The sequence below is a fragment of the Emys orbicularis genome, chromosome 1 (genome assembly GCF_028017835.1).
Source record: "Emys orbicularis isolate rEmyOrb1 chromosome 1, rEmyOrb1.hap1, whole genome shotgun sequence".
NCBI lineage: Eukaryota > Metazoa > Chordata > Testudines > Emydidae > Emys > Emys orbicularis.
The window spans coordinates 253,637,474-253,659,043 of NC_088683.1; the positions used below are offsets into that span (position 1 = coordinate 253,637,474).

The window sequence follows — 21,570 nt, forward strand, 5'->3', positions numbered from 1 at the left end:
GCCTGAAGTACCATGCCCAGGACAGAGGTCACATTGGATTTCAGGCAATATCTTTTAGGCGGCACAGCATGGGTTAAAAATGAGATGGCTTGAACAGAAGGCTGTTTAGTGTAGCAGAAGATACAGGAAAGAAACAGCACTAGCAACATTTCTTTTTTTGTCTTACAGTTTCGTTAAAGCTCTCAACTTTGAGCAAACTTGATTTGTTATGAGATAAATTGCCCAACTTAGGCTATACAGACACTTCAAAAGCAAAGAGATTTTAAGGCCTTTTAAGCATTCAGTCCCTTCTCTTTGGGTTACAGCAGAATTCTGTTTATTTTGCGGTGCACTTTCTGCTGATCTGTGGGTATTAACAAAGAGAACTTAAATCAAAGATAGTGCACTATCATAGCACAAAAATTGCACGGTGCTATAGCTCTCTCACCACTGTCCATATAGCTTGAGGTTCCCTTCCATTCCTGCACCAACTCTAGGGGCACCATCTAGGATGGTCTTGTGCTCTAAGGTACTCCAGGATATGAGATATGTGTTCTGTTCCTGGTTCTTCCACAAACTGCATCCTTGGGAGAAGCCAACATTTTCAAAAGCTCAGCCAGGCATAAATGGGTGTTTGTGCACCCATCTGCACTGACTTGTAATACATTTCAGAATGAGCTGAAATATAGAAATGTGTACTGATTCAGATATACTGTCAAACATATTCATACATTGCCACCAATTCAGAAAGCTAATGGGACTAAAATTTTTAGAAGAAAACCGGTCAAGAAGTGCTGAGTTCACATATACTATGGAGCAAGTAATGCAAGAAAATGGTAGGCCAATGTAGTTGAATAAAGTAAGACAGGTTACTCTAAATTAAATTCTGATCCCCTGAACCAGAAAGAGAGAGACTTCCTTTGTGTTTATCCAGAGTCATAATTGCTTATTTAAAATAAGTTCTTGATATAAGGGGGGAGGGATAGCTCAGTGGTTTGAGCATTGGCCTGCTAAACCCAGGGTTGTGAGTTCAATCCTTGAGGGGGCCATTTGGGGATTTAGTTGGGGAATTGATCCTGCTTTGAGCAGGGGGTTGGACTAGATGATCTCCTGAGGTCCCTTCCAACCCTAATAATCTATGATTCTATAGGTTTCACTCCTTTAAGAAATTGTCTACACTACAGATGTCATAGCCTCAGGGCCATGCTACCATTAAGGCAAACTAGGCGGTTGCCTAGGGCGCCAAGATTTGGGGGCACCAAAAAGTGGTGCCCCCAATTTTTTTTTACAGTGTTCCTGGGCTGGGCTGCCGGTGGCATGCTGACATGTGCAGCTCAGACTCCCTCTCCCAGCGCAGCGGCCGCTCCACTTCTCCCGCCTCCCAGGCTTGCGGTGCCAATCAGCTGTTTGGCGCCGCAAGCCTGGGAGGGGAGGAGAATTAGAGCGGGGGCGGCGTGCTCGGGGAGGAGGCGGAGCAGAGGTGAGCTGGGGTGGGGAGCTGCCGCACGGCTCCCCAGGGGGGGGAGCTACTGTGGAGGGGGTGCCTCATGGCAGAGGGTGGGGGGAGCTGCCGCGGGGGGGCACCTCAGGGCGGAGGGGGGGGCGGGGAGCTGCTGCAGGGCTGGGGGGCGGGGGGGGCGCGCAAGGTGGAAGTTTTGCCTAGGGCACGAAACTTCCTTGCACCAGCCCTGCATAGCCTCCAGCGTCCTTCCATTGCTGTAGTAACTGCACTGGGCCCAGGACAGCACGGGCTCAGTCAAAGCCCACTGACTTCAGTGGGAGTCTTTCCATTGACTTTAGTGGACTTTGAATCAGAAGAATTGAAACTACCAGGGAAATGTAGGTCGGCAGGATGTAATCCTGACTTCAAAAAAATATCCAAGATATATTTAAAAACCATCAAAATATCTCCACTATGCTTTGAACTCTCCAAGAAATGGGGACTAATAAAATAATCTGAAAATGCTCGTTGCGTGTTATGGCAGTAATAGACCCTTTATTTTTTATTTTTAAGTCAAATGTTGCAGTAGTTGCTGGTAGATTTGCCTCTGGCACTGTCAGTCGGTATCCATCAATCAGATTTCACTGTTCTAAATGATTCTGACTTAAAGGTAGGACTAGGAACTAGATGCAATGGCCTCTTTAGTATTGTTCAGTTCAGTGTTTGGGAGGTTTTTGTTCTACAAATTACTTTCTCTCAGATTGCATGTGCTGGACTTTGAAGTAATGTACTGGGTTTAGTTTCTCTATTGAAATCTGATGGGTAGCTTGTATTAGATAGATACATACAACATTTAATTGACTTTGTAGTTATAAACCAAGTCCTGTAACTTATATAGTCCTTATATAGAATTATTTTTAAATGCCATATTAATACTTGCTACTTTTATATCAGTTGTGTAAGATCAAAAGCAAATTCCACTGGCAATTCCACTGAAGTGTTTCTGTGACATGCACACCAGTAGCAGCTAAGGTAGGAATTTGATGGTTTGCATGGTAGGAAAGAAGACAGGATTGTTATGCAAAATAAGATGCTACATTAATAAGTCACAACAAGATGTTTATTAGTGATCATGAAAGACAAGGCAAATATTTTATACCGCCTCAGAGTTGTGCATGTAGGTGACTACTATTAACTCTGTGGTGTTCTATTGCTTTTAGACATGGCTCCTGAATTATAGGTGGGGCTGATAGTACTGCCTATTATTAAGGTTGCCTGTCACTTCCGATTATAAGACTATTTTTTCAGTTGCTTTTAACTTTGCCAGGCTTCAACTGTTTGTGCTGAAATTTTCCATGATGATTGTCTGCCTCAGGCTGATTTTTTTTTAATTTAACCTAAAACTGTTTATCTGTTTCCAAGAACAAGGCTAGGGAAAAATACATTGTTTTGCCCATGGTAAAAAACTCTTAAGACCTTTTCTTTGAAATGGTCTCGGGCCCTCATGCTTTGGAACAGGGACTTGACTTTTGGCAGGGGGATAGCCTTTGTGTCAGGAATGTGCCTTTTGCTATTCTCATGAAAATCCTCCCAAATGTGGCCAAGTTATAAACCTTTGAATAATCTTAGTTCGCACATGTCCAGTGGAGACTTCTTGGATTTTAGCTGCTAAAACCTCTGAAGATTCCACCCTCACTGAGCATGTGCGAGCCTCTCACAGCTCTTAATGCTAACCAGACTGCACATGTGCCATCCGCCCAGAGCAACTGGACATGCTCCCTCCATAGCAGGGCTACTGGGGCAAAGCTGAACTTCCCCTGTAATGGCTGCTCTGGGCCAGGCACTGGAACTGAGAGCAGGGAGCCTGTCTCTCTTGTGCTCTCAATGACTCCTCCTCCTGGCGCACCTCTGTTGTTCTTAATATAATTCTTGCCATACTTCATTGCTGTATTTCCTTTTTGTATCCTCTTTTCTCTTCTCCATGTGCCCCAGCTGCCCATTACCCAGCCTAATGGCCTAATATCTATTTTCAGCCCAATTTATTTGTAAAATCTAAATTAGGACTATTGAAGAGCTTGTAATTGAGGTTTTGTAATAGAAAGTGAGAGCTGAAGGTGGCTTGAGGGCCACTTACTGCCACCAAAAGGCCATCTCATCTGGGGTATGGAGGAGGGGGAGAGAAAGAGGCAGTTTAAAATCACAGAGAAGCTTGAAAGACCATATTTGGTTTCAGCAAACCCCACATGTCATGTTTTGCCTTATCTGCCCCTGGTGTTTGCCAACATCCCTAGTCTTACTTGTAGATTGTAAGTACCTCAGGGCAGGGCCATCATCTTGTATTTATCTATAAAGCACCAGGCCACATAAAAGTAATATATGATAATTTTTCACAGTGAGTTTTAGATACATTCACACCAAGTTTGTTTTAGCCAATAAAAATGGCAGGATAATGCATAAAATATGAAAAGGAGACTGGTTGGATTCTTATTATACAGATCACCAAGTGAAAGTGCTATAGAGATCAAAAATCTCTTCTTTATCCAAACTCCTATCCCTCTCAGCAGCAGTGTATGGCAGCTTCCTGCAATGTAGGACTTAATAAGCATACTAAATGTATAAAAACACAAGAATGGCCATACTGGGTCAGATGGATTGGTCCATCTAGGACAGTATCCTGTATTCTGACAGTAGCTGTTGCCAGATACTTCAGAGGGAATGAAAAGAACAGGGCAATTTATTGATCTCTCTCCTATTGTCCAGTCCTAGCTTCTGGCAGTCAGAGGTTTAGGGACAAAGTAATGCACTTTGGAAAACATTATCCAAACTATACATACAAAATGGTGGAGTCTAAATTAGCTATTACCGTTCAAGAAAGAGATCTTGGAGTCATCGTGGATAGTTCTCTGAAAACATCCACTCAATGTGCAGCGGCAGTCAAAAAAGCTAACAGAATGCTGGGAATCATTAAGAAAGGGATAGATAATAGGACAGAAAATATCATATTGCCTCTATATAAATCCATGGTATGCTGACATCATGAATACTGCGTACAGATCTGGTCATCCCATCTCAAAAAGGATATATTGGAATTGGAAAAGGTTCAGAAAAGGGCAACAAAAATGATTAGGGGTATGGGATGGCTGCCAGATGCGGAGAGATGAATAAGACTGTGACTTTTCATCTTGGAAAAGAGACAACTAAGGGGGGATATGATAGAGGGCTATAAAATCAAGAATGGTGGGGAGAAAGTAAATAGGGAAGTGTTATTTACTCCTTCTCATAACACAAGAACCAGGGGTTACGCAATGAAACTAATAGGCAGCAGGTTTAAAGCTAACATAAGGAAGTACTTCTTCACACAATGCAGTCAACTTGTAGAACTCATTGCCAGGGGGTGTTGTGAAGGCCAAAAATATAACTGGGTTCAAAAAAGAACTAGATAAGTTCATGGAAGACAGGTCCATCAATGGCTATTAGCCAAGATGGTTAGGGATGCAACCCATGCTCTGGGTGTCCCTAAGCCTCTGACTGCCAGATGCTGGAACTGGACAATAGGGGATGGATCACTTGATAATTTCTCTGGTCTGTTCATTTCCTCTGAAGCAGCTGGCATTGACCACTGTCTGGAAACAGGACCATTGGTCTGACCCAGTATGGCCATTCTTATGACACCTATCATCCATGAATTTATCAAATTCTTTTTTGAACCCAGTTATACTTTTGGCCTTCACAACATCTCCTGGGAACAAGTTTGACAGCTTGACTATGTGTTGTGTTTATGTTTGTATCAGCAGCTGCAGATTATGTTGAGAAAAAGGGTGATTTCAATAAATTGCCAGCTATTACACAGTAATCAGGAATCCCTCTGTGAGTAAACACTGCAACTGATTGGTACAACACACTTAGAAAGACCAAAGTCCAGGACCAATAGGAATCAATGTAGCAGAAACAGTCTCAAGTCATATCTCTGCAGGCAGCATTGCTGGCAATTTCCCCCTCCAACTACTTCTATAAAATCAGGACAGCTGCAGTGCCTATCCTCCTGACTTTCCACCATGCTGGGATTCTGGAGTCCCCTTGCTACAGCACAAGGGATTTCTTCCCTCTGCCATGATTAACCCTGCCAACATCCTTTAATAGAAAGGGCAGTACACTGTGCACTTGCATACATTTTCATAAACTCAGGCACAAAATCCCAGAAGCCCGGACTTTCTCCTTTTAGAGTTATATTGGAACAAAGTGCTGAGAAGGTGGAGGAGGAAGTCTTTGATAAGAGTTATAATCTGGCCCCACACTGCACTTCCAGACAGTTTAGGTAGAGTCTAGTCCAGGGGTGGGCAAACTATGGCCCGCGGGCCACATCCTGCCCGTGGGACCATCCTGCCCGCCCCTGAGCTCCTGGCCTGGGAGGCTAGCCCCCGGCCCCTCCCCTGCTGTCCCCCCTCCCCCTCCCCCGCAGCCTCAGCTCACTCACTCTCTCCGCCGCCGGCCCAATGCTCTGGGTGGTGGGGCTGTGAGCTCCTGGGGCAGCGCAGCTGCAGAGCCGGCCTGACCCGGTCTCTGTGCTGTGTGGTGGCGGCGGTGACAGCGTGGCCCGGCTCCAGCCGGGCAGCGCGGCTGTAGCGCCACTAGTGCTCCAGGCAGCACGGTAAGGGGGCAGGGAGCAGGGGGGTTGGATAGAGGGCACGGGACTTCGGGGTGGTGGTCAGGGGCCGGGGGTGTGGCTGGTGGTCGGGGGGAAACGGGGTTGAATGGGGGCAGAGGTTCCAAGGGTCAGTCAGGAAGGAGGGGGGGTTGGATGGGCCAGTGGGGGGCAGTCAGGGGCAGGGGTTCCAGGGTCAGTCAGGGGACAGGGAGAAGGGGTGGTGGGATGGGGCAGGGGTCCCAGAGGGTCCATCAGGAATGAGAGGAGGGGTTGGATGGGGCAGTGAGGGTCCGGGGGCAGTCAGGGGACCGGAAGCGGGGGCGTGTGGATGGGGCAGGTACCCCTATCAGGCGCAAGTTTCCAAGGTGAAAAGCCTATGGCATGTTAGAACAACGTAGGCCTGGCCTGACATAAGTAATGAAACATGGAGACATGGGGGAGGCCTCATTTCCTAGAAGACAGGAGTAGGGAAGATTAATTAGCAGGCTGAAAGCACAATATTTGTGCCAACTAAGATAAGTGAGTGGGTCAGTAAACTAAGAGACAATGCCTGAGCTAGCCAAGATAAGAGGGAAAACACCCAGGGAACCATTTACTATGAGCAAAATAACAATGGACAAAATAAGTTGGAAATGTAAAAATGAGGTAAAAAGTACGTGAAGTGTGGACAGTGCATAAACAGAGCATGTCATACAGGAATTGTTTCCTACAAAGTAACCAAGCAATCCCAAAATGTGTAAAGCAATGTATAGTAAATGCAATGTAATGTGTCAAGGGATATGAAGGAAGAGATTTGCTGTGTAACTTTGGATGTGTGGTATGTCCAACCCTCACACCCTATGCCTGAGTCTGATCAACTCAGCATAGCTTTATTGTATGCCAAATAAAAGAACCTAAGTGATGAGACTGGAGTTGAACTGAGTTCTTGGGGAACTGAGTGGAAGAGGTCTTGGGAAAAGCCCGACAGAAGACAGCAAGCTGCATCTGTAACTTTGCTATAAAGGTTGGCTTTAAGAGCTGGGTTGGGTGGGCTAGGGGAGTGAATTAGGAAATCTGATAACCGTGAACTACGTATGTAAATCATTCTTACCTTCTCCCCAATTCTTCTCTCCACTCCCTCCCCCCTTAATGGAACTCAGGTCCTGCATCTCAGGGAGTGAGTTCTTAGGGGCAGGAAAATGTCTTCCCCTATTGTGGTTTGTAAAGTGTCATGTACATTTACAGTTCTATAGATATTAATTGCCTATATTCTGTGCTTATCCTGACATAGCAATACATCATTCATTTGGAGGCACAGTCCAACTGAATACACCAGGGACACTCCTGATCTTGACAAACTAATTCAGATTCTGTCCCAGCCACTCTTTTTTTAGTCAGCCAGTGCTACTGGTGAAATTTTGCTTTCATGAATTTACATCAACCATCTCTAATGTTTTGCCAGTAAAATAAAAATCTTAGCAGCAGCATTGACTGAATGAGAAATTTTTTTGTGAATGTACATCTGGTTATATCATTCATAGCTTCTTTGATATCTTCCATTATATCTTATTTGTACTTGCTGTTGCATCGACAATCTTTTTGGTGGACATATCTTTTATTTGCCCCCCCCCCCCAAATCTATAAAATCTACATTAAAACATTAAAATTGGATTCAAATGTTTTAATGAATCTAATTAACATTTCCATCAATCTTGATAAGCATTTAATTGAGCACTAATACATTTCTTAATAACAAGAAGTGCATTTGTAGCTTGCCTTGAGCAACAAGGCACAAAGCCAGAGACTGACTGAATTTAACTTCCAAAGATGTGCAATTATTGCTTTGAAGTGCATTGTGTGGAGTGACTTATTGTTATTGTGAAATAGAATTTAAATAAGGAAATATACCCAGGTCTGTAATAGACATGATTGATGTATGATATGTATTAAAGAGATCCATCATTGCCACTCCAGTCAACCAAGCAAATCAGCTATTCCTCAATAGATTTTGGTCCCAGAAGATCCTGGATTAAAAAAGCACCAAATCAAAAGATTAATGTGTTGAAGAAGAACACTCCAACTAACCTCTTAACAAAACCATTGACAAAATAGCCCCCAAGTGACCCTTTCCCTTACATCACTGCCGCAGGGACCACGAGTCTCAGAAAACTTGCATAAGGTGGTTGGAATGCCCATTGCTCATCCACAATTCATTAATAGTTCAAGGAGCCCCTGAAGCTATAAAGGAAGATATAGTGACCTTCCTTAAATCAGCCAAATCACAACCAGCAGAACTGTTCCATGCAGTAAACTTGCTTATTCATAAGTTCCAAGGCCAGAAGGGACCATAGTGATCATCTATTCTGGTCTGACCTCCTACGTAACACAGGCCATAGAACTTCCCCAAAATAATGCCTAGAGCAGATCTTTTAAAAGAACATCCAATCTTGAATTTAAAAGTTGTCAGTGTTGGGGAATCCAGCACAACCCTTGGTAAATTGTTCCAATGGTTAATTAACCTCACTGTCAAAAATTGATGTCTTATTTCCAGTCTGAATTTGTCTAGCCTCAGCTTTCCGCCATTGGATCATGGTATACCTTTTGCTTCTATTTTGAAGAACCCATATTTAATATTTGTTCCCCTTATAGGTACTTATAGACTATAATCAAGTCACCCCTTAACCTTCTCTTTGTTAATCTAAATAGATTGAGCTCTTTGAGTTTGTCACTGTAAGACATGTTTTCTAATCCTTCAATCATTCTCAGGCTCTTCTCTGAACCTTCTCCAATTTATCAACACCCTTTTTGAATTGTTGGCACTAGAACTAGACAGAGTATTCCAGCAGCAGTCACACCACTTCAAAATACAGAGGTAAAATAACCTCTCTACTCCTATTCAAGGTTCCCCTCTTTATGCATCCAAGGATCACATTAGATCTCTTGGTCACAGCATCATAGTGGCAGCTCATGCTCAGCTGATTATCCACCATTACCTCCAAATCTTTTGCAGAATCACTGCCTCACAGGATGGTCCCCTATCCTGTAAGTATGGCCTACATTCTTTGTTCCTAGAGCTATACATTTACATTTAGCCATATTAAAATGCATATTGTTTGCTTGATCCCAATTTGCCAAGTGATCCAGATCACTCAGAATCAATGGCCTGTCCTCTTCATTATTTACCACTCCCACAATTTTGTGTCATCTGCTAACTCTATCAGTGATGATTTTATGTTTTCTTCCAGCTAATTGATAAAAACGTTAAATAGCATAAGGCCAAAAACCAATCTCTGTGTGCCATGTTAATTTTATATTGTTCAAGTTTTTTAATCAAGATGTTGGGCAGAAGCAAGTCTAATGCCTTACAGAAGTCTACGTATACTACATCAACACTGTTACATTTATCAACCAAATTTGTAATCTCATAAAAAAAGATATAAAGTAAGTATGACAGGATCTATTTTCCATAAAGCCATGTTGATTTGCATTAATTTATTATAATACCCTGCTTTAATTCTTTATTAATCTAAACCCTTATCAGCCGCTCCATTATCTTGCCCAAGTATCGATGTCAGGTTGACAGGCGTATAATTACCTGGATCATCCTATTTACCCTTTTTAAAAATTGGCACAAAATTAACTTTCAGTCTTCTGGAACTTCCCCAGTGCTCCACAATTTATTGAAAATAATCAACTGTCCAGCAAGCTCCTTTTAAAACTCTTGGATTATTGATGCAAAATACGTACACATGACCCCAGATCCAAGTCCTACTTACCACAAGAAGTTCTTGGTCTACTCCATAGACAAAAATTGTCAAATCCAGACAGGACCCTGCTGGGATAAAAGTAACCACCCCAGTATGAGGAATGTCTGCTACCATCTGTTATGATGAAATTTGGACTAATTACTAAACAAGAGATCCTGGAAGTTCTAAGGAATGTCCAACGTCACCACCTGTAAAACAGAACTAGCTCTTCATAGCTACTAAAGTCTAGTAAAAAACTTCTGACTTCCATTAATAAGTTAGATCATCAGTGCCTTCTTCAAAGAAGACAAACTACCAGCCATTCTACAGCATACAGTAATTCAGTTGACTCTGATGAAATCTATACAGGACATCTATACCAGTTACCTCCCTTTCCTTGCAATGTCATCAGAAAGGTAGTGGCTCACCTTCTGCAGCCATCATCACTGAGCACAGAGTGGGTTAAGACAACATGTCATCTTTCTTGATGGGTCTCAACCTTCTGCTGAAATGCTGGATAGCTCCACATCACTGCATTTACTCTGATCTACCTGATAAAAGCAAATAGTACTCAAGTGGTCCCAGGCTCTGTCGGGCCAAGCATGTGAGGAGCCGAGGACCTTCAACTCCCAATGAAGTCTACCTGAGTGGACAATGTTCAGCACCTCCCAGGAGGCCCTCAGCCCACCATGCAGACAGCTGATTAGTGCAGGTCCCCTGCAGACTAAGGGAAATGGAATTTTCACATATGAGCTAAAGGGCCTACTCTGTGACCAGTGCCAAAGCTGCATAAATCCACAAGATTTTGGATTCTCAAAAGTTGACCAGCAGGTTTGCAGGTTAAGCACACAATAAGATAAGATCACCACCTATCACCTTATGAAACAGTGGAATTTAAATAATAGAATCAGAAATGTAGGACTGAAAGTGACCTCGATAGGTCATTTAGTCCAGTCCTCTGCACCGAGGCAGGACTAAGTATTATCTAGACTATCCCTGACAGGTGTTTGTCTAACCTGCTCTTAAAAACCTTCAGTGATGAGATTCCACAACATCCCTAGGCAAATTGTTGCAGTGCTCAACTACCTTTTCAGTTAGAAAGTTTTTCCTAATGTCTAACCTAAATCTCCCTTGCTGCAATTTAAGTCCATTGCTGCTTTTCGTGACCTCAGCGGTTAAGGAGAACACTTTATCACCCTCCTCTTTGTAACAACATTTCACATACTTGAAGACTGTTATCACGTTCCCCCTCAGTCTTCTCTTATCCAGACTAAACAAACCTATTTTTTTCAGTCTTTCTTTGTAAGTAATGTTTTCTAGACTTTTAATCACTTTTGTTGCTTTCCTCTGGACTGTCTCTAATTTGTCCACATCTTTCCAGAAGTGTGATGCCCGGAACTAGACACAATATTCCAGCTGAGTAGAGTGGAAGAATTACTTTGTATGTCTTGCTGTTTACAACACTCCTGATAATCTCAGAATAATGCTCACTTTTTTGCAACAGTGTTACATTGTTAACTCATATTTAGTTTGTGATATACTATAACTCCCAGATTGTTTTCTGTAGTACTCCTTCCTACTCATTTCCCATTTTGTACGTGTACAATTGATTATTCCTTCCTAAATGAAGTACTTTGCATGTCCGTATTGAATTTCATCGTGTTTATTTAAGACCATTTCTATGGTTTGTCAAGACCATTTTGAATTCCAATCCTGTCCTCCAAAGTGCTTGCAATCCCTCCCAGCTTGGCAAACTTGATAAGTGTACTCTCTTTGCCATTATCCAAATAATTTATGAAGATATTAAATAGAACCAGACCCAGGGCAGATCTCTGCAGGACCCGACTCTCATAGGCCCTTCCAGCTTGATTGTGAATCACTGATAACTACTCTCTCTGAGTACGCTTTTCCAACCAGATGTGCACCTACCTTATAGTAGATTCGTCTAGGCTATATTTCTCTAGTTTCCTTATGAGAAGTTCATGTGAGACAGTATCAAAAGCCTTACTAAACTCGAGATATCACATCTACTGCTTTCCCCCATCCATAAGGCTTGTTACCCTGTCAAAGAAAGCTATTAGGTTGGTTTGACATGATTTGTTCTTGACAAATCCATATTGACTGTTACTTAACACCTTATTACCTAGGTGCTTACAAATTGATTATTTGCTCCATTCTGGTCTATCATTCGCTGGGTTCTCCCTATTCCCCTTTTGATAGGTACTGTATTTGCCTTTTCTCCATCCTCTGGGATCTCTCCTGTCCTCCACAAGTTCTCAAAGATAATTGCTAATGGCTCAGAGATCTTTTCAGCCAGTTCTTTTTGTATTCTAGAACATATTTCATCAGGCCCTGCCAACTTGAAGACATCCAACTTGTCTACATAATTCTCACTGTGTTCTTTTCCTGTCTTAGCCTCAGATCCCATTTATATATCTGTTCACTATGTTAGTCATTCAATCGCTGCTTTTTTGGTGAAAACTGAAACAAAGTCATTTAGCACTTCGGCCACTGCTGCATTTTCTGTTATTGTCCTTCCCTCCTCACTGACTAATGAGCTTATCCGGTCCTTGGTCTTTCTCTTGTTTCTCATGTATTTGTAAAATGTTTTCTTGTTACCCTTTATGTCCCTAGCTAATTTAATCTTGTTTGTTGCCTTGGCCTTTCTAATTTTGTCCTTATGTGCTTGTGTTTGTCTTTATATTCATTCTTCATCATTTGACTTTGTTTCCATTTTTGGTAGGACTTTTTTTTGAGTTTCAGGTCATTGAAGATCTCCTGATTAAGCCAGGGTAGTTTCTTACCATACTTCTTATCTTTCCTATCCATTGGGATAGTTTGCTCTTGCGACCTTAATAATGTCTCTTTAAAAAACTGCCAACTCTCTTGAACTCTTTTTTCCCTTAGACTTGCTTCCCATGGGATCTCACCTTACCAATTCTCTGAATTTACTGAAGTCTGTCTTTTTGAAGTTCATTGTTTTTATTCTGCTGTTTTCCCTCCTACCATTACTTAAAATCATGGACTCGATCATTTCATGATCACTTTCACCCAAGCTGCCTTTCACCTTCAAATTCTCAACCAGTTCCTCCCAGTTTGCCAGAATCAAATCTAGAATAGCCTTTCCCCGAGTTGCTTTCTCCGCCTTCTGTAACAAGAAATTGTCTCCAATGCATTTCAAGAACTTGTTGGATAATCTGTGCCCTTCTGTATTATTTTCCCAACAGATATCTGAGTAGTTGAAGTCCCCCATCACCTGTTTAAAAAAGCCTCATCCACTTATTTTTCCTGGTTAGGTGGTCTGTATTAGACTCTGACATCACTTTTTTTAACCCCTTTCATTCTTATCCAGAGACTTTCAACAGTTCTGCCTCCCACTTCTATCTCAATCTCAGTGCAAGTTTATACATATTTGATATACAAGACACCTTCTCACTGTTTTCCTGCCTGTCCTTCCTGAACAAGCTGTATCCTTCTATGCCAATATTCCAGGCATGTGAATTATACCATCGAGTTAGTTATGTCATAATTGTGATCATTTACTATTTCTTCCTGTTAGTTTCCCATACTTCTTGCGTTAGTATACAGACATATAATATGATTTATTAGATTTTCCCCTCTATATTCCCTCTTGTCTCTCCTTTGTCCCAGCCGTGATTGCCCATGTTCCCCCCATATTCCAATCCTTCACCCAAGTCTCCATGTTTTGGTCTTTCCTATGGGCTTTTGTCTCCTGCCTGTCAAACCTAGTTTAAAGCCCGCCTCACTCTGTTAATCAGCCTGTATCTGAAGATACTCTTGCCCTTTCTTGATAGATGGACCCCATCTCTGCTCAGCAGCCCTTCTTCTCTGAACAGCATCCCCTGGTCAAGGAAGCTGAAGACCTCCTGGCAACACCATCCTCGCAGCCAGGCATTCACCTCCAGAATGTATCTGTCTCTGCCTGGGCCCTTACTCTTGACTGGAAGGATTGATGAGACCACCACCTGCATTCCAAACGCCCTCACCCTTACTCCCAGAGCCCTGTAGTCACTTCTGGTCTGCTCGGGGCCAGACCTCGCAGTATCATTAGTGCCCACGTGGATGAGCAGCATCGGATAGGAGTCAGAAGGCCAGAGATGATCCTCAACAATCCTTCCATAAGATCTCGAATATGGGCCCCTGGCAGGCAGCGCGCCTCTTGGGATGCCAGGTCACGTCAGCAGCTCGATGCTTCTGCCTCCCTTAGAAGGGAGTCACTGGCCATCACTATCCTTAATTTCCTCTTGGGAGTAGCGGCCAGGATCCTTCCAGCTGTGGGGATACATGGCTTCTGCTCCTCCACCTTTGGGGGAGATTCCTCATCCCTCATGGCCAGGGCAGCATACCATTTTTTATCTCTATGCACGGTGGGTTGGGAGCAGGGATGGAGCACTGCCTGGTGCCAGAAGTTGCCACCAGCCAGTTTTCTCCCTGTGAAGGAGCCATTTCCTCCTCCCCTGGTGGTACTACTGCAGTCCATTCTAGCTGGATTGCTTCCTCAACCTTCATGTTTTCAGTGAATTCCTCATGTGCACGGATGCTCCTCAGCCTAGCCACCTCCTCCCGTAGCTCTCCCACCTGCTTCCTGAGAGATTCCACCAGCAGGCACCTTTCACACTGGATGGTCTCCCCAGCCTGGCTTTCTTTGATGGGGAAATGCAGGCCTTCGTCTCTGTAAATCCACACCAGGACTTGGGTAGAGGCATCCATGGTCAGGTTTTCTGTCTGGACACTGGTGGAGGAGCCAGGAGCAGTGTTGGCACTGGCATCACAGCTGTTCCAAACCCTGCTGATTTTATTCTTTCCCCTTCTACAAACTCCTTCTCCAACTCCCCTGTGTGCTATCCTGTTCACTTAGCATCTAGCTTTTAAGCCATTCTCTCCTAGGTCAGACCTGCCCCCTCATTAACACACTGGCAGGGTAACCACCAGGATGATCAAGGGTGATGAAGGATCAGAGGACAGGAGGCTAGAGCCTCGCTAGTGCCTTCTCAGGTAGCAGCTAGTAAACCCCTGGCCCCCACTCCGACTGTCCCCTTACACACAATTCCCAACAGGCCACACTGTCAATTTTAAGCAAGCCAAAAGAAAAACCAACCAAACAAGCTTGCCCATTCACCCCAAGAATTAGTGCTCACTCCTTCTTCAGCAGGGAATCTCCCCCTCCAACGCCCCCTATTTGCTAGGTTCATTTTACCATGAAGAATGCAGTGATCTTGTGAAAAAATACAGGTAAAAAACACAAGTCAAGTTAACCTGAAGGGCCTGAAAGGGGAAGCCTTCTTCAAATCAAGTTTTTCAAAAGAAATATTTTTTTCTGTTCAGCCCCTAGCCGATCAGAGAAGTATGAAACAAAAAAGGCCTCGTATCTTACTTTCATGTTGTGTGGTAAGTGTAAATGACTATGTTTCCTTTCTGAAAAAGTGAAATTGGCTGGTTTCCACCTGTGCACACTCCTCTCAAGTCAATGGTATAATAAAAGGTGGGATTCTGACTTTGTAATGGCTTTGTGGTTATCTAAACAACAATTCAACATCTAACACCTCACTTCTGTTTAATTGACTTCCTTGCAACTTGACCATGCCTACTAAATAGGAACTTTCTGAGATGAAAAAATGCAGGCTCTCTAGATTAGTCCACCTCTCTAAATTAGGGGCCTGATCCAAAGCTCTCTACAATGAGCTGAAAGACTCCCATAGACTTCAATGGGCTTTGGCTCAGGCCTCTCGTGGGTGCACAATGTTGTATTTTATCCCCAAAGTGTCTGTGCAGTTATGTTTTCCCTTTTGTAGTTCATTCTTCACTTTAAATTATGGTCTGTGTAAAGAAATTTTTGCTTTACTAACTTTAGGACATGATTTCTTGAGAAGGCAAAACATTCACTTCAACAGAAATTTGCCAACATTCTGAATAGAACATCTAGTCACTAGAGTGCAGCCTTTTCTTAGGACTTGTCTAAGCAGAGAAATTGACCAGCATAGCTATAGTGAAATAAACTATTCTTCTATAGCTATGCTAGCATAATGGCTCCTGCGGATGCTCTAGTCTATAATAACAGTGACTTGATTCTGAAATAATTATTCCACTATAGATATGTCAGCCAACTTCCCTGTGTACACAAGCCCTCAGCGTCTGTGTATTCTCCCTATTCTTGTCACTGAACAAAGTCTGTCCAGTCATCCCACATCCTTTTATTGATTAGTGGTTTATAGCAACCATTTAGTCCATAATCCCTTTTACTGCTCTATATCCCAATCCACTTATATTGTATGTTTTCCATTTTTAATTAAACAAGCTACTTGTCAGCCTCTACCTCTATTTCAATTCAAGATCTTGGTCTCCTCACTATGTAGAACTGACCAGTAACATCCTCATTTCATGTCACATGCAATTTCATCCATTCAAGTTAAGGACCAGCACTGCTAAATAAATGAAAACAAATGTTTTATTTACAGCAAAAAATCTGTACACTGTGCATACATAAAAATATACAAAATCAAAATAGAAAATAGAAAAGTGTTAAAATGTATACAAACACTGTTTTAAAATGTGACTCCTGTAAAATCTCAAGATTTAATTTGTTGAAGAGTACACATTCATTTAAAAAAATCATCATACAAAATAATTCTCAAAGCTATTAAAAAAGTACACAGTCTTCCATATTTGAATAGTTCAATGACTACATTTCACAGAGGATGAGATGATATGGATACATGTAAGACTTTTACATAGCTGATATTTCAAGAACAAAACTCTGGATTTGATTGCCAAGTTGAAGAGAAGAAATTCAGAGTGTCAAAATTCATTTAATTAAATAAGCCTGTGAGAGGCATGCCCAGACATGGGCTACTTTAAAGTTCAAACAGTTAAATCAGGTATCCTCTTTGCACTGGAGAGGATAGCATTCAGGAAATCTGTATATGCTCTCGAATGACATTTCACAGTCTACTTCAAAAAACAATCTAGCATATCTATGGATTGTAGACGAAGGGAAAGAACTCAAAGTGACACTTTCACAGACAACACATTTAACATTACTTTCATCATAAGTTTGTATCAGTGTCTGAATAGCATTTCCCGGTTTATGAGAGCATTACTGAAGAGGAAGACCAACACAAAAGCAACCACGTATGGCTTTGTCTAGACACAATTTGAGCACCCATTTAATTCAAACTGTTTCTAAACAGATTGAGTTAAAACTGTGCAACCTCTTAATGGGGCACTCACTTCCGGTTAAAAATGAACTATTTCAATTTTGCTTAATTTGGCAAGAAATTGATGCAAACAGAATCAAGAAGGAATTCTTAATCTGAAACAAAAGAATGTCAACACCAGTAGGTTGCATTGATTTAGCTAAATATTTGTGCTCAGCGTGTAGACCAGCCCCGTGTGTGTAGATCAATATAATTATACATTGATCTCTCTCTCTTTACCACATACAAATCTGTTACATTGGTGTAACTTCACTGACTAACAGTTACACTGGCATTAAACGGTGTAACAGTGTGGAGAATGAGGGCTAGGTAAGCCTTGGAACCATAGAAGGAATGGAATATCAGAAGTATTTTTCCCCCTTAAAAATGTGTGACTCAAAATGAGTCAAAACTTTCATAATTTCTCTGGAATTAACAGAAGAATACCTTGATTTAACCATCTAAAGGTGTCATGCATAAAGCAATATAGCCACCACAAGTTGAAAAAGCTGCATAATTCACAGTGGAAAATACAGCAAACCAAAAATTAACATAAATTCAGATTTACCCAAGCTTTGTGGGTGGTTTTTTTTTTTTTTTTTTTAAGTGCAACCATCTCACCTCTTAATCATACACCATCAGTGCACATCAACTAGGCTTTTGTAACTCTAGAGGCATACAAGGGGGATGAGTCTAACTTGAGCATTTGCGTCATGTGTATTATGTGTCAGGAGCGTGCAGGCCTTGCCCAGGCAAATCTCCCATTCACTTCAAGTGGGAGTTACATACATACAAGGGTGACAAGATCGCATCCTAAAATACTGATGAACGATTTGGATGGGGAAATGTATTACACGTCACTTATGTATATATAAAACATCAGTCACCAGTTACCATTATTAAAAAGCTATCCAGATGTCTATTGAACATCTAATACACATTCATTCACTCTTTTAAATGCAACTGATTTGTATGGATTTTTGATACACGATTTTTGCTCTCAAAGTTTAAAAAAAAACCCACACACAAAAAAACCTCAATGGCCTCCCATAAAAGCAAAGAATACCAAAGCTCAGGAGGGAGGCACCATGAAGGGAGGGAAGGCTGGTGAAAGCAGCAGTTCTATAGTTCTCTTCATGTTGCCCTTTGCTTCCCCCTGCTGGCCTCCTGTCGATCAGAAGTAAAATTGCAGTTGAATTCTCAGTTAGCAAATCAGACTCAGCTGAACTTGTACTGAATTTTTTTTTTTTTTAAATAAGATAGACAGAAGGAGTGGGAGGAGAAAATCTTAAATTGTCAAGATGCCTGTGTTTGTAGAACAATGAAATATCACGGGAAACGAGGATTTGGAAGCCATGTTAAGGCCCTCCCTCCTTGGGATGATTGAGACCCTGTGCTTCACAGAGTTGACGCTAGCCTCCTTTTCAGGAAGAGGCTGCTGCACTTAGCACAGCTCTAAAGCAAAGCTAAGCTAGGGGGTGAAGATATAACATCCATGTGGTTGGTGAATTATAATATACACAGGGTTAGAATTAGGACAGATGGCATGGTGTATGAAAGATCCATACTAATTTAAATAATTATATAATCTAGGGAAAGGTGAATGTTTCTTGGCATTTGCACTTGGCCAAGAAAGATTTTCTGCTCAGGTGCCTCGAGTGCACACTATTACTACACAAAAAAGGATATGCATGTAAGATAAAAGTATAAAATACATTTTATGAATGTGTACCCAATTTCGTGTGAGAATTTTAAAAGACAGCACTTCATTTAAACAGGAGTGCTAAGAATGCTGCCTCACATTTTTCTTTATGGGAATCTTTAGAGTCCATAGGGCTGTGTACAAGCTGCACCGTGATTACTAGGGTGATCAGACAGCAAGTGTGAAAAATCGGGACGGGGGTAGGGGGGTAATAGGAGCCTATATAAGAAAAAGACCCAAAAATCGGGACTGTCCCTATAAAATTGGGACATCTGGTCACCCTAGTGATGACAGACTATCTAGAGTGTAATACAACGCAATCCTATTGTTGTGGACAATTGTGAGTGTTGCTGGTTAACTTTTTTTTATTCCTGATGGAAACAAGAGTTTAAGTTTAGCATGGGCAAATGAGTGGGAAACCGGCATGCTATTTTGTGGCGTCTGAGAGACTTCTGCATACGGCACAGTGACTTACTCATTTGTACTGGAAATATGATCAACTCCATTTATTGAAAGGTGTAGGAGCTAATCCAATTTGAACTTGGCACATGGGAAACCCTGATCTGATACTAAGATCACTGTATGACAACGTGCCACTCTGCCCATGCAGAAAAAAATCCTATTTAATGTGTTTCACTACGAACTGGTGAACAGTTGAATTAAAAAAGAAGGAAGGGTATTATATCGCGACCCGATATAACATGAATTCGGATATAACGTGGTAAAGCAGCACTCCTGGGGGGGAGGGAGGGGGAGGGGGGTTGCGCACTCCAGCGGATCAAACCAAGTTTGATATAACGCGGTTTCACCTATAACACAGTAAGATTTTTTGGCTCCCAAGGACAGCATTATATCGAGGTAGAGGTGTATATGGGAAAAGTATTTTTTTCCTTTGTAGGTTATATAGCACTACTAAGACTGGATACTGTTAAGAACAAAAATGAACATAAAATATTATTATAATGTGTTTTCCAAAATCAGTATGTAATGCATCCAGATACTAAGGCTGAAATTAATGAAAGCTGTACATTTGGCAGTATGAAAAAATGCTTTATGAACATACCTATCCAATCAACACAAGGCATATCTGGATCACATGAACATACTTTCTGTCAGCTAGGAAGAATTTTAGAAGGACTGCAAAGCCCAAGAGAATGACAACTTGAAAAAAGAAGGCTAAATGTGTGCAGTAAACTAATTCTGCTCTTATAGGGGGGGAAAACAGCAGGAAAGGTTGGATGGGAGAATTACAAAATTCTTCTGATTTATATTTATATCAGTGTTTTTCAACCTGTGGTGGACGGAGCCCTGGGGGTCCACAGACTATGTCTAAGATTTCCAAAGGGGTCACACCTCAAGGTGAAATTTTTAGGGGATCCAAAAAAGAAAGATTGAAAATCACTGATTTTTATAAACAAAGATGACAGAAAATACATGAACATGGTTTTCTCCATCGCCAGCTATCTCGAAGTAGCCAATTGCTAAATATGTGAAATATGCTTTTCTCCTCCACTGTTTTTAATAACAGTGTTTCTACCAGCCAATCACCTTTTTGCTGAATGGATATGGATAGGTCATGTATGATTTCTTGTACATAATCACTCCTGCTGAATTTTGCTCACTGAAAAACCAAATTTTAAAAAGCAAACAAGAACATTAACCTACGTTGTCAGAGAAAACATTTTTTAAATGCATTAACATCCATTTAAAAGGTGGATTTTAGAAGTGATTTAGAGAATATCCATGCTGTGTTTTTACAATGAAATTATGAGATTGTCTCAGTGTGTAAGCCATAGTAAGATTGTTGAAGGCTTTACAATGTCTCCAGGATATAGACTTCATAATTTTGAATTAAAAAATACTGACATCTTGTTTTTCCTCACAAAAACAAAAAACAAAATGCCATGCTTTTTTTAAAGCAATAATAAATGAATTTAACTTGGCTTACAACAAAATAGGCAAACAACTAATTTCTGAACTCTCCCCATCCAAAATGCTTATTTCCTTGGAAAAGGCAGGCCTATATTTTTGAATAATGTCCTTGTAAGAAATCTGTTTTTTACAACTTGCTTTCAAATGTATGTGTGCAAGCAGAGCACATTGTTTCCATTCCCCTGGAGTGTATCTACATATGTGCACAGAGGGGGAAACTGCCCCCAGGCAGAAAGCCCATGCACCATTTCAGTCTCATTTATGCCCTCTTGCTGGTCTTCTGCTCAAGCTGAATGAGGGCAGAATGAGTGCTTTCTGAAGAAAGGAGAAGATTCTCTTCTCTTCACCCTTTGCCTGAATGCAGCATTTGCATGCACCATGACAGATATGTGCAGTCGTAATATCTTTATTTAAATAACCTGGCTGCGTGTACAGTAATATCCATTTAAAAGTGAGTAAATATCACTTGTTAATTTCTGGCTGCAGAAACTACCTGAATACAATGACTAGCTATTGGGCCTGATTCTCATTTGTGAAGGTCCCTTTACTTTGGTAATTTACATTCACTTTAAAGCCCGTTTACCTTGCCAGAATGGAGTAAAGGGACCTTTGTATAAATGAGAATCAGGCCCATTATACTCATAGCGTGCCCAGTTCAAAACCATGATTATTTTATTTTGGGGGTGGGGGAATGTGAAAATCCTGTGGTATGATGAAAAATCATCCATCTCTCAGCAGACAGCTCTGTGTATGAATGATACAGGCTGCTTCATAGTGTCAGATTTAACTGTTAATTTTTTTTTTTTTTTAAGTTTGGCATCTAGTACATGTGGCATAAGAAACCTCTGATGTTTTCTGACAGGTCATGCCCGCAACAATACATTGTATTTCTACCTAACAGTGCCTTTGCACCTTTCGTGAGCGAAGCTTTT

The 21,570-nt window shown here is 41.6% G+C and overlaps 1 protein-coding gene across 1 annotated transcript in view; it reads left to right on the forward strand.

Annotated features, from left to right (window-relative positions):
• Window positions 1-21,570, forward strand: part of LOC135891477 (vertebrate ancient opsin-like) — a 132,774-nt gene that overhangs the window by 108,428 nt on the left and 2,776 nt on the right. The window lies entirely within an intron of this gene.